We start from the raw sequence: 9,800 nt of genomic DNA, 5'->3' as shown, positions 1-9,800 counted from the left end.
CTCCTCTGCATCTAAAAGCAAAAACTAAAGACCAACAAACTCAAATCTTGAATCAAAATTCAAGTAAGGATATTTAAATGAGAAAATTGGTACTTGAGCTATTCTCTCCAAACTAATGCCAGTCAAAAAAAAAAAAATAAATAAAATAAAACAAACAAAATCAAATGTTGAATCAAAATTTAATGAAAAAAATAAAACAAATAAACCAAAAAAATTGAAAGAAAGTAGTACTTTTCTGGAGCTCTTCTTCTCTCTAATCTCATTACCCTTGTGAACAAAACCAAAACAAACAAACATCAAACTTTGAATCAAAATTCAAGGGAAAATAAATGAAGAAAAATAATAGCTTTCTTGATCTCATCTTCTCCCTAATCTTGTACCTCCTATGAAGTAATTTTTCCACATTAAGCAAAAAAAAAAGATAAAAAAGATAAAATCGGTTCAAATGAACCACGGCAAGATACTTTGCCTTGGAGAACCTAAACATGTTGGAGCTCTGATCAAGGAGCTAACTCCAATCCGTTAATCAAGAAACAATGAAACCTCCTAAAGACCTTTGAACCTAGACATGTTCAAAGTTTTGATCGGAAGCAAGCCAGGGTCCTAACAGCTGTCTCTTGAGGAACAGTGCTTAATGTGGATTTTGTACATCTATGCTTACTTGAGGTGGGAGAGATGCTTGGATGGTTATCACTTAATATAACAATATAATGTATGATTACACATATACCTATATAATAAGGCAATAATATTTAGGAATATGTGGAGCCCACAACAAAGAAAGTCAAAGCAAAACCCAATAGAAAAGTTGCAAGTGCCCCCCTTAATAATATATACATATATGCTACATCTTAATTCTATCTCCCAAATATCTCTCATTCTCAAACTCCTCTTTGATGGACATTTGGCTATCTCCAATTGGTTCATCCTAGCCACCAATTGGATTTTTGACTCTCTCCCTTTGTTTTGTGAACCTTAGCCACCATAATCAACAGTTGGAGCTCTCACTCTCTCTCCCTTTACTTTTTTTCCAAACCTAGCCACCAACGCCCGGATCTCACAATCAAAATAACTGGATCTCACCCTCTATCGCCGAAACCCTAACCCCATCCACCGCCTTACCTTCTTCTTCTCCCCTCCTCTCTCTCTCTCTCTCTCTCTCTCTCTCTCTCTCTCTCTCTCTCTCCTTCCTTAGATCAGAAATCCTCTTGGATCGTTATTCTATTCGCTAGGGATGACACTACAGATGGATAGGGTTTGCAATCTCATTCTTCCCTTTTTTTTTTCATTTCAGAAGTTTTAGGAGTTAGTGGTTTGTGAAAATTTGTGTGAGTGTTTTTTTTTAATAGTTTAGCTTGAGAAGCCCTCTTATTGCAATTTCAAGGTGATGATCCTTCCCTTTGTTTGTTTTTTTTTTCATTGCATAAGTTCTAGGAGTTAGTGATTTGTGAATATTTGTGATTTTTTTTAACAGAATAAATTGCTCAACTCTCACCAATCGAGGTGTTTGATGTAGGGTTTTAGAGCAACAATGAGCGCTAGCGAACAAATGATCTCAGTCAACCCCGAGGAGCTCACCTTCAAATGTAGTGATGATTCCCTTTTTTCATTTAAGAAATTCTAGGAGTTAGTGATTTGTGAAAATTTGTGTTTTTTTTAACAGTTGAGCTTAAGAAGGCAAGTGAAAGTTTGGTTTCATAATAGAAGAGCTAGGTTTGTTCCTTTTCATCTTCGTCTTCTTCTCTATTTTTCCCAAATTTTTAATTCAAGGTTTCTAATTCGTGAAGTATGGACAGCAAGCCAAACAAAGGTTCTCTCCATCCAATATATATATTATTAGATTATGCAATTTTGCTGGTTTTTATTGTTTGGAACTAGGAAAATATTTATGCATTTAACGTTTAAATAATCTTTGCTGATAACTGATGATCTAAAATCCTGCATTGTTACCATTGAAGTGGAAGTAATGCAGGATAGGATGAGATTAAATGTGATTTTCAATGTTTAACATTGAAAAATCAATATTGTTATATCCTTCTTTTAATATTTCTCCTTACACAACCTCTGCAAATTGTGAAGCCGACTTCGGATTCATCTGCCAAGCAGGATGATGTTATTAAAAGTGGAACTCTAATTCGGTTACAACATATAAGGTCCCGTAGATGGTTGCATAGTTATCGGCATATTTTGCCAATATCTGGTGATATAGAGGTCAGTAAGCATTTTTTTTCCCTTTCCTTGGTTTGATTTCCATAATCTCCTGTGTTCTTACTTTCTTTTGTAAAATTGATTTTTCCTTGAATCATTTATAGCCTTTTATGTAGTGTGGCTACTTATTTCAGTGGAATTCTATTTAAATATTTCGTCTCAACAATTAGCCATGTGTGTGGATATGCTATTATTTTTTTCCCTTTAATAATGGATAAATTGTCTCTGAAGGGCGTTTGATCTTTTGCATGAATATGTTTGATTTTTTTCATAAGATGATTCATTAGTATTTTAAAGGTAATATGGGTTGTTGTTCATCATTTAATTTAAGCAAATTGTACTTATGAGGAAGATTTATGAAGAAAATTAAATACAAAGTTTTCTGAGATGGTTTTTGGTCATTATGTAGAAGATAAGATTTCTTTAAACATGTAGATTCATATTGGATTTTGTTCTAAGTTCATATCAGCTGCCAATGTCCAGTAGAAGCTTCCCATTCATGATCTAATAAAAATCTTGCTTCTAATCTGTGATTTGGTTCACAAATCTAACTAAAAGTAAAGAAGTTTGAATTCTTCATCCATCTACCTATCCATGTTTACAAAATTTTGAGTTTCAACTTAGCAATGCAAGGTTTTGAGGTGTAATCATCTAAATTTACTCCACTTTTCCTGCATTTTAGACTGACATGGTATAATTTGAGTTTGCCAATATATAAATATATGTGTGTGTGTGTGTGTGTGTGTGTGTGTGGATTCTGATATTGAGTGTATCTCAAGCTGTGTGCAATAATTGATAAGAGATATTTGTTTGGATTTTGCTTAGAGTTTCATTTTCAATATATATATATATATATATATTAACCAAAGTACATCTTATGGGACCATTAGATGCACTTATGCACAAGCGTGTCACCTAATTTTGCAATTAGGCTTGGTTTTGATTGAAAGTATGAAGATGAATGACACATAGTGGAGATAAGATTGTTGTACTTACTGAAATAGGATGCTTAATTGACATGTTAGTAGGGTATTACTATTTTGTATAAGAAATCATTGACTTATCTTTAAAAATCCAGTCCTTTGTTTTTTATTAAATTGATTTTAATTGTATTTCCCAATTGAATTCATGTTTATAGTCCCCACGTTTTGACTTTTTATGTACTTATACAAGGATGATGTGATTCTTTGCAAAGATTTGACACATACTGGAGATAAGATTTGATATAATCTTGTGACTCTGCTGATATCTTCACATTAGTTGAATTCTTTTGACTTTTTATGTACTTATATAAGTAACAAAAAAATAAATAAATAATTATCCTTCATTAATTATAAAAGTATGTGACTGCATTGTAAGAAAGTGAGAACTTTTTAGATTTGATTAACCATACACATCTGACACCTTGGCGGATTGAGCTATCTGAAATCAAGTAAATTTTATATGTACGATCTTATTATTTGATAATGTTAATAAATAGAATTCTTGATATTCATTTCATCATGTCCTTTTTTGAAAAAAATAGTGATGATCAATTGAAACTAACAATAATGATTAATTAGGATCATATTAATAGGCTATTATGTTTAATTTCACCAATAATTTGACATTTGTTTATTAAGACTTGGGCACATTCTAACACCAAAAAGGAAAAAAAGAAAAGAAAAGAAAAGTTGTTTGTTGAAGCAATGCAAAGGAGACCATTGGTACGTAGAAATCCGAGTGGTTTATTATTATTATTATTATTATTATTATTATTATTATTATTATTATTATTATTATTATTAATCTCTTTGAGAATGAATTAGTGACAATAAGATGAGCCCATGTTACAACCCAAAACTCTATGATATGAAACATAAAAAGACGACTGAGAGTGTTATTATATTATTATGAGAACATGTATAATTTCATGGATGAGAAAAAACAAAAAGTCATTTCGCCATGCATAATCAAATAATAATATTAAGCTGCCAGAGATACAAATTAACATAATAATATCATTTGCTAATTGTTTTTTATATTAATTATCAAAATGTGAGCTCAAAAATAAAAAAAAAATATAAAATAACAAAGGAAAACCTACTTGCTAACCATAATTATGTCTATTGGGTATGATTATTGTTTAGCTATAGTTTTATATAAATGATACTGATGAGAAACATGATCAGTGTGATATTTATTCGGCCAATAATATTAATGCTTGAACTGCAAGGACATTTTGGCAATAGATTAGCTTCCAATGACAATAATTTTTTGAAATTAATTTTCACTAGCACTTTGCACATGATCTTAGTAATTACAATGGAAGAAGTTGTGAAAACTTCATAGATAATTCTCTAATTAACAGTCTCTACATTGAGTCTAAAATATAAGAATTTAAACAAGATATATTTTCCTTCTATGCTTAAGTGGGAAAATTTTAGTTTGTTTACAAATTTCAATCATGTATTTTTTTAATAAAACTTTTCATATATCTTTCATAGATAATATATTATAACCGTTGATATATATTTTTAAAGCATTTTTTTTTAATAGAACTTCTATAATTCTTTTTATAGAAGTTAAGATAATATAATATAGGTAAAAATATCAAAATGGTCCCTTTATTTTACATTTTCTGCCCTTTTAGTCCGTCTAATATAAAATCTGTCTTTTTGGTCCTCATATTTGCATATTTTTGTCCTTTTGGTCCCTCTATTTGACGAATCTACCCTTTTAGTCCTTCCAACTGATGAACTAGAGGGACCAAAAAGAATGAAAATGTGTAAATATGAGGACCAAAAGAGCGGATTTTACAGCTATAGGACAAAAATATGTAAATACGAGGACCAAAAGTGCGGATTTTATATTAGAGGGACTAAAAGGGTGGAAAACGCAAAATAGAGGGACCATTTTGATATTTATACCTATAATATAATATAATATAATGGTTATCGAGATAAGTGTAATACCCTGAACCTGTGGATAACTGTTGGAAAATGTATTCAGGGTATTACTACAGTTGCAGTTACCTCGGTAGAAGGGGTGGGTGTGACAATAAGAGTTTAAACAAGATATATTTTCCTTCAATGCTTAAGTGGAAAAAAATTAGTTTGTTGACAAATTTTAATTGTGTATTTTTAATAAAACTTTCCATATCTCTTTCATAGATAATATAATATAACCGGTTGATATATTTAAAATATATATATATATATATATATATATATATATTTAAATAGAACTTATATAATTTTTGTATAGAAGTTAAGTAATCTAATATAATATAATGGTTATAGAGATAATAATTTAAACAAGATATATTTTCAAGTAATTATTCTCTTTAAAATACATAAACGAGTAAGGTGAATTGAATGAATTTAATTATTATTTTTTTAATAAAATGGATATGTTAGGTCGTTCATTATAATTGGTGGAGGAATTCAGACTCCCTACTCTCCTATCTTATATAAATGATGATTGTTAAGATATTATTTGTAGTTTTTTATTTGCTTATTATCAAAATGTCTATATATGTCTATTATATAATTTCAATTTGTTTCTGTTACTCATCTCTTAATTTATATGGTAAGTTTTCTCTAGGACAAGTAATATAGAAATCTTCTGGGTGGCATTATATTTAGAAATGTAGAGCATATGAAAGCATAAACAATAATTGATAAGAGAAAAAGTGTTTCCATTAATGGTTATTAAGAAATATCCAATATCTCTCTCTCACTCTATTTGTTGCTAGCTGTGTCTAGCTGTCTCTAGCTGTATAAAATAATTAACAAGATATCATTGCTTGGATTTTGTTTTCCCTTACTATCGAAAAATCCGGATCACCTTTTACATATCTTGTGATGACATATTAATGTGCTGGGTTTTTTTTGTGTTTGTATGTGGGCCGCCTTTAAGCCATAATTGTTGACCCTTCTCTGCTAGAATCGTACATTTATGTGAAATTCATTGACTTTTATAACCTGTAAAGTAGATTTTGTGTGATTTATCTTTGACTTTTCACACCCTTATACAGGGGAAAAAGTTAAAAAAAAAAAATACTACCTCATTGTTTATAAAAAGATGTTATTGCACAAATGTTTTACAACAACATTAGTATTTTGTTTTGTCTTAAGCTTGGTGTATTGAAGCTATTTCCCATTAAAGAAATGAGGTAAGTTTTACACTTTCTATTTTTTATTTTATAATGGTAATAAATAAAATTGTTATCCTTTATACCTTAAATTTAAAGCAACCATGATCATATATAAACTACAAGTGTAAGATATATATATATATATATATATGAGGATTCCTGATCAAATGTTAATATAATATACATAGTTTGATCTATGATTTGCCCGTGTACTGGTTTTCTTAATAAAATCTTGTGAGAGACATGATATTTAGTAGTTGAAAGAAACTTGATTGTCATATCTTTGGAATACAATATTACGCTGATATATAGTAATTTCAAAGGTGACATTTTGTGCACTCATGGCATCAATTTATATGAGCAAGATTTCTCTAAGCAAAGTAATATAGTAAATTTTGATGGGTGACATTATATTTAGAAGGGTGAGAGTATACAGAAAACATAAACAATAATTGATAAAGAGAGAGTTGTTTCCATTTATAAGTTATTAAGCAAATCTCGATAACTCTCTACTCCTACTGGCTCATAGTACATTGCTAGGCTGTGTCTAGCTTGCTCTCTAGCTTTGATGGAAATAATCGACAAGAGAGATATACTTTGCTCGATTTTATTTTCTCCCCATACTCTAACAAAGACCGGATCGCCATTTACATATCTTGTCCTAGTCAGACATATTATTATTATTATGCGTGACTGTGCGGCAAAGCGGCTGCATGAAAGTATTAATAAGCCACAGTGCTATTGACCCCTGCTCTGAGAGTCGTACATTTATGTAAGTGTATCGACTTTTGCAACCCAGTAGTAGATTGTAATGGTTTACCTCTTTGACAGGATTGCACCCTATATACTGTGAAAAGGCATAGGGAAAAATACTACTTGCATTGCGTTTTCATGAAAGAGATATTATTGCACAAATGTTTTACAACAACATTAGCAATTTGTTTCATGTCTTAAGTTTGGTGTGTCGAGCTTACTCCCAGTAAAGAAATGAGGTAAGTTTTACACTTTCTCTATTATTTCATAATGGTATTAAATAACATTGTTCTACACAGATGAATCCTGTATGCGGCCATGGTAGGACTGGTAAAACCTTTTTATGGAACACCATCATTAATGATATTTGTGCTGAAGAAAGTTTGTACTAGCTGTTGCTTCGTCAGGAATTGCATCACTTTTATTGTTCGGAGGTAAAACTGCCCACTCTAGATGAAAATCCCAATAAATATTGGAAAATGCTCTACATGTAAAATCAACAAACAAACTCAACTTGCAAGATTAATTAAAGAAACAACTTTGAGGCAAAGAGCTATAATCACATCATACAATGAAACTTTTGATAGAGATGACAGTGACAGAGCGAAAGTGAAAGCTCGATGAGGAAGAAGTATTTAAGTTCGAGACTGACTACATCTCTAGCTTTTCTACATCCAATAAGCAAATGCACTCCATTATATACAACTAAGGTTCTCCAACACATTAAAATTCCCAAAGCATACCTACAATTTATGGAGCTTTCACTTTAAAAATCGGGTTGTGTAATTATGCTTCGAGCAGAAACATTCGTCGAGCCGAATAGTCTGTAATGGGGCCGATGTTGATACTACACAAATGCACGCATAATATTTTGGAAACAACAATTGTCCTCGGATCCAACTATGGCGTAAAAAGTGCACATTTCCTATGAATTATTATGCTGCCCATGCAAGTGAAGCGATAGTGTACTTCCTAATAATATTTAATGCATTATAACTTATCTATCAATTCATTAAAAGAAAGACAAGGCAGAAATGTTAATCTGTATGCATTCTATCTAAATAAATAAAACTAATATATATTGCATATATATATGAACTACAAAATTTAATAAATAAAATAACTAAACCATTATATGAAATATATATTTACAAAAATCTAATTTTCTAAAGAAAATTAGTACTCTCAAATCCATCTTTTCTAAAGAAAGTACTTCATTGGATACTACGTATTCCAATAATAAATTTCACTCAGGTCCTTCACATCTTACAAATATACTTCTCATAACGAAATGTTTTTAAAGAATTACATTCAACAAGTGTCTCAAAATTCATACTATCTTTGCAATTTTGTTTTGAAAGAGATATTCAACCCGCTAGGTTGCTAGCGAAGCTAACACAAAGCTCTAGTTATATTAAAAGCTGTCAAAACACTTCATTCGAGCCTTCATACACGAGTGCCATTTGTCCTTTTGTGATTGGGTAAAAAAAAATTATGTGGTTGTTACTTAGAATTCATGTCACACTATCAAAAGTGATCCTTAATGTTTCCATAATTCTGATAAAAAAACATGACACGTTGACTTTGTTAACCCCTTAACATTATCTTTTAATATAAACAAAGTAAAAAAAAAAATTTCAAGTTATAGTGATTTTGAATCCATGTGTAGGACGAGAGTTTTTCATAAAGTGATCCTTCATGTCTCCATTCTTCTAATAAAAAATTCAATGAAACCTTGACCTTGTTACCATGTAGACAACATCAAAATTGTTTCAGTATATTGATTTGTACATTTCACTGAATGCAAATCACTTAACCAGCAATTTGTTTTTAACTTCTCCACATATACATACAGTAAGACAAAATAAAATTTTGTCTCCTCAGTTGGATAATAAATATGATAGAATGCATGTATCCATTGTGAACTAACTACCAAATAATATACCATCCATTTCAGGAAACAAATGAATTTTAAACCAACTACCTTTTGCTTTTAGTTGTTAATTAATAAATATAGAAGACAATAAAAAAAAATAATATATACTTCTTATGTATCATTAGGATCTTTTCCGTATTTAAATAAATGCTTTTACTTGAATTACTATTCATTTGCAAATTTATGACATTTTTTCATACAAGTCATGGACAAACTTTTGTTTGCCTTCAATAAACAATAATAGTAAAAAAAAACCAAAAAAGGAAGACGAAGGCCATATTGTTGTTACTACTTAACTTAATTTGATATTCAAGTAGATTTTACAAAAATTAATGTTACCGTCTGTAATATATGAATTTGAAAAACATGGTATAGATCATAAACCATGCTTTCTAGCCAAAGTCAGATTTGAAGATAGATTTTGAATTCATGAGTAGTGTGGATTTGAAGCATATACAAAAAAGAAAACTGAAAATGAAACTGCTTTACATGTTATAAATCATCTTCAAAATGTTTATAATATTACCATTAAAGATGTGAGTGAGAAGGAACTAAATTACTCTAAGTACAAATTAAATGATTTAAAAGATGTTGATGAAATATTATCAAAAAACCTTGCTATAGTTTCGAATGAGTTGGAAGAAGCAGAGAGACCCGAGGATACAAGGCCGAGTGAAGCTAGAATCGAATCTAAAGTAATCAAGGATATGGCGAATGCAGCATCGATCGAAAAGTATACATTATATTAAGGTATACCTACACTTT

The 9,800-nt window shown here is 30.2% G+C and overlaps 1 long non-coding RNA gene across 1 annotated transcript; it reads left to right on the top strand.

Moving 5' to 3' along the window:
• Positions 1-1,035: 1,035 nt before the first annotated feature.
• Positions 1,036-1,729, top strand: LOC120275088. Its single transcript, XR_005541063.1, has 3 exons — positions 1,036-1,384; positions 1,517-1,586; positions 1,664-1,729. It is a non-coding gene; the product is annotated as an uncharacterized LOC120275088 (long non-coding RNA).
• Positions 1,730-9,800: the final 8,071 nt, after the last annotated feature.

Source organism: Dioscorea cayenensis, chromosome 14 (assembly GCF_009730915.1).
Source record: "Dioscorea cayenensis subsp. rotundata cultivar TDr96_F1 chromosome 14, TDr96_F1_v2_PseudoChromosome.rev07_lg8_w22 25.fasta, whole genome shotgun sequence".
NCBI lineage: Eukaryota > Viridiplantae > Streptophyta > Magnoliopsida > Dioscoreales > Dioscoreaceae > Dioscorea > Dioscorea cayenensis.
The sequence above is the reverse complement of the archived record's forward strand: the minus strand, read 5'-3'. Positions and strand labels throughout refer to the sequence as shown.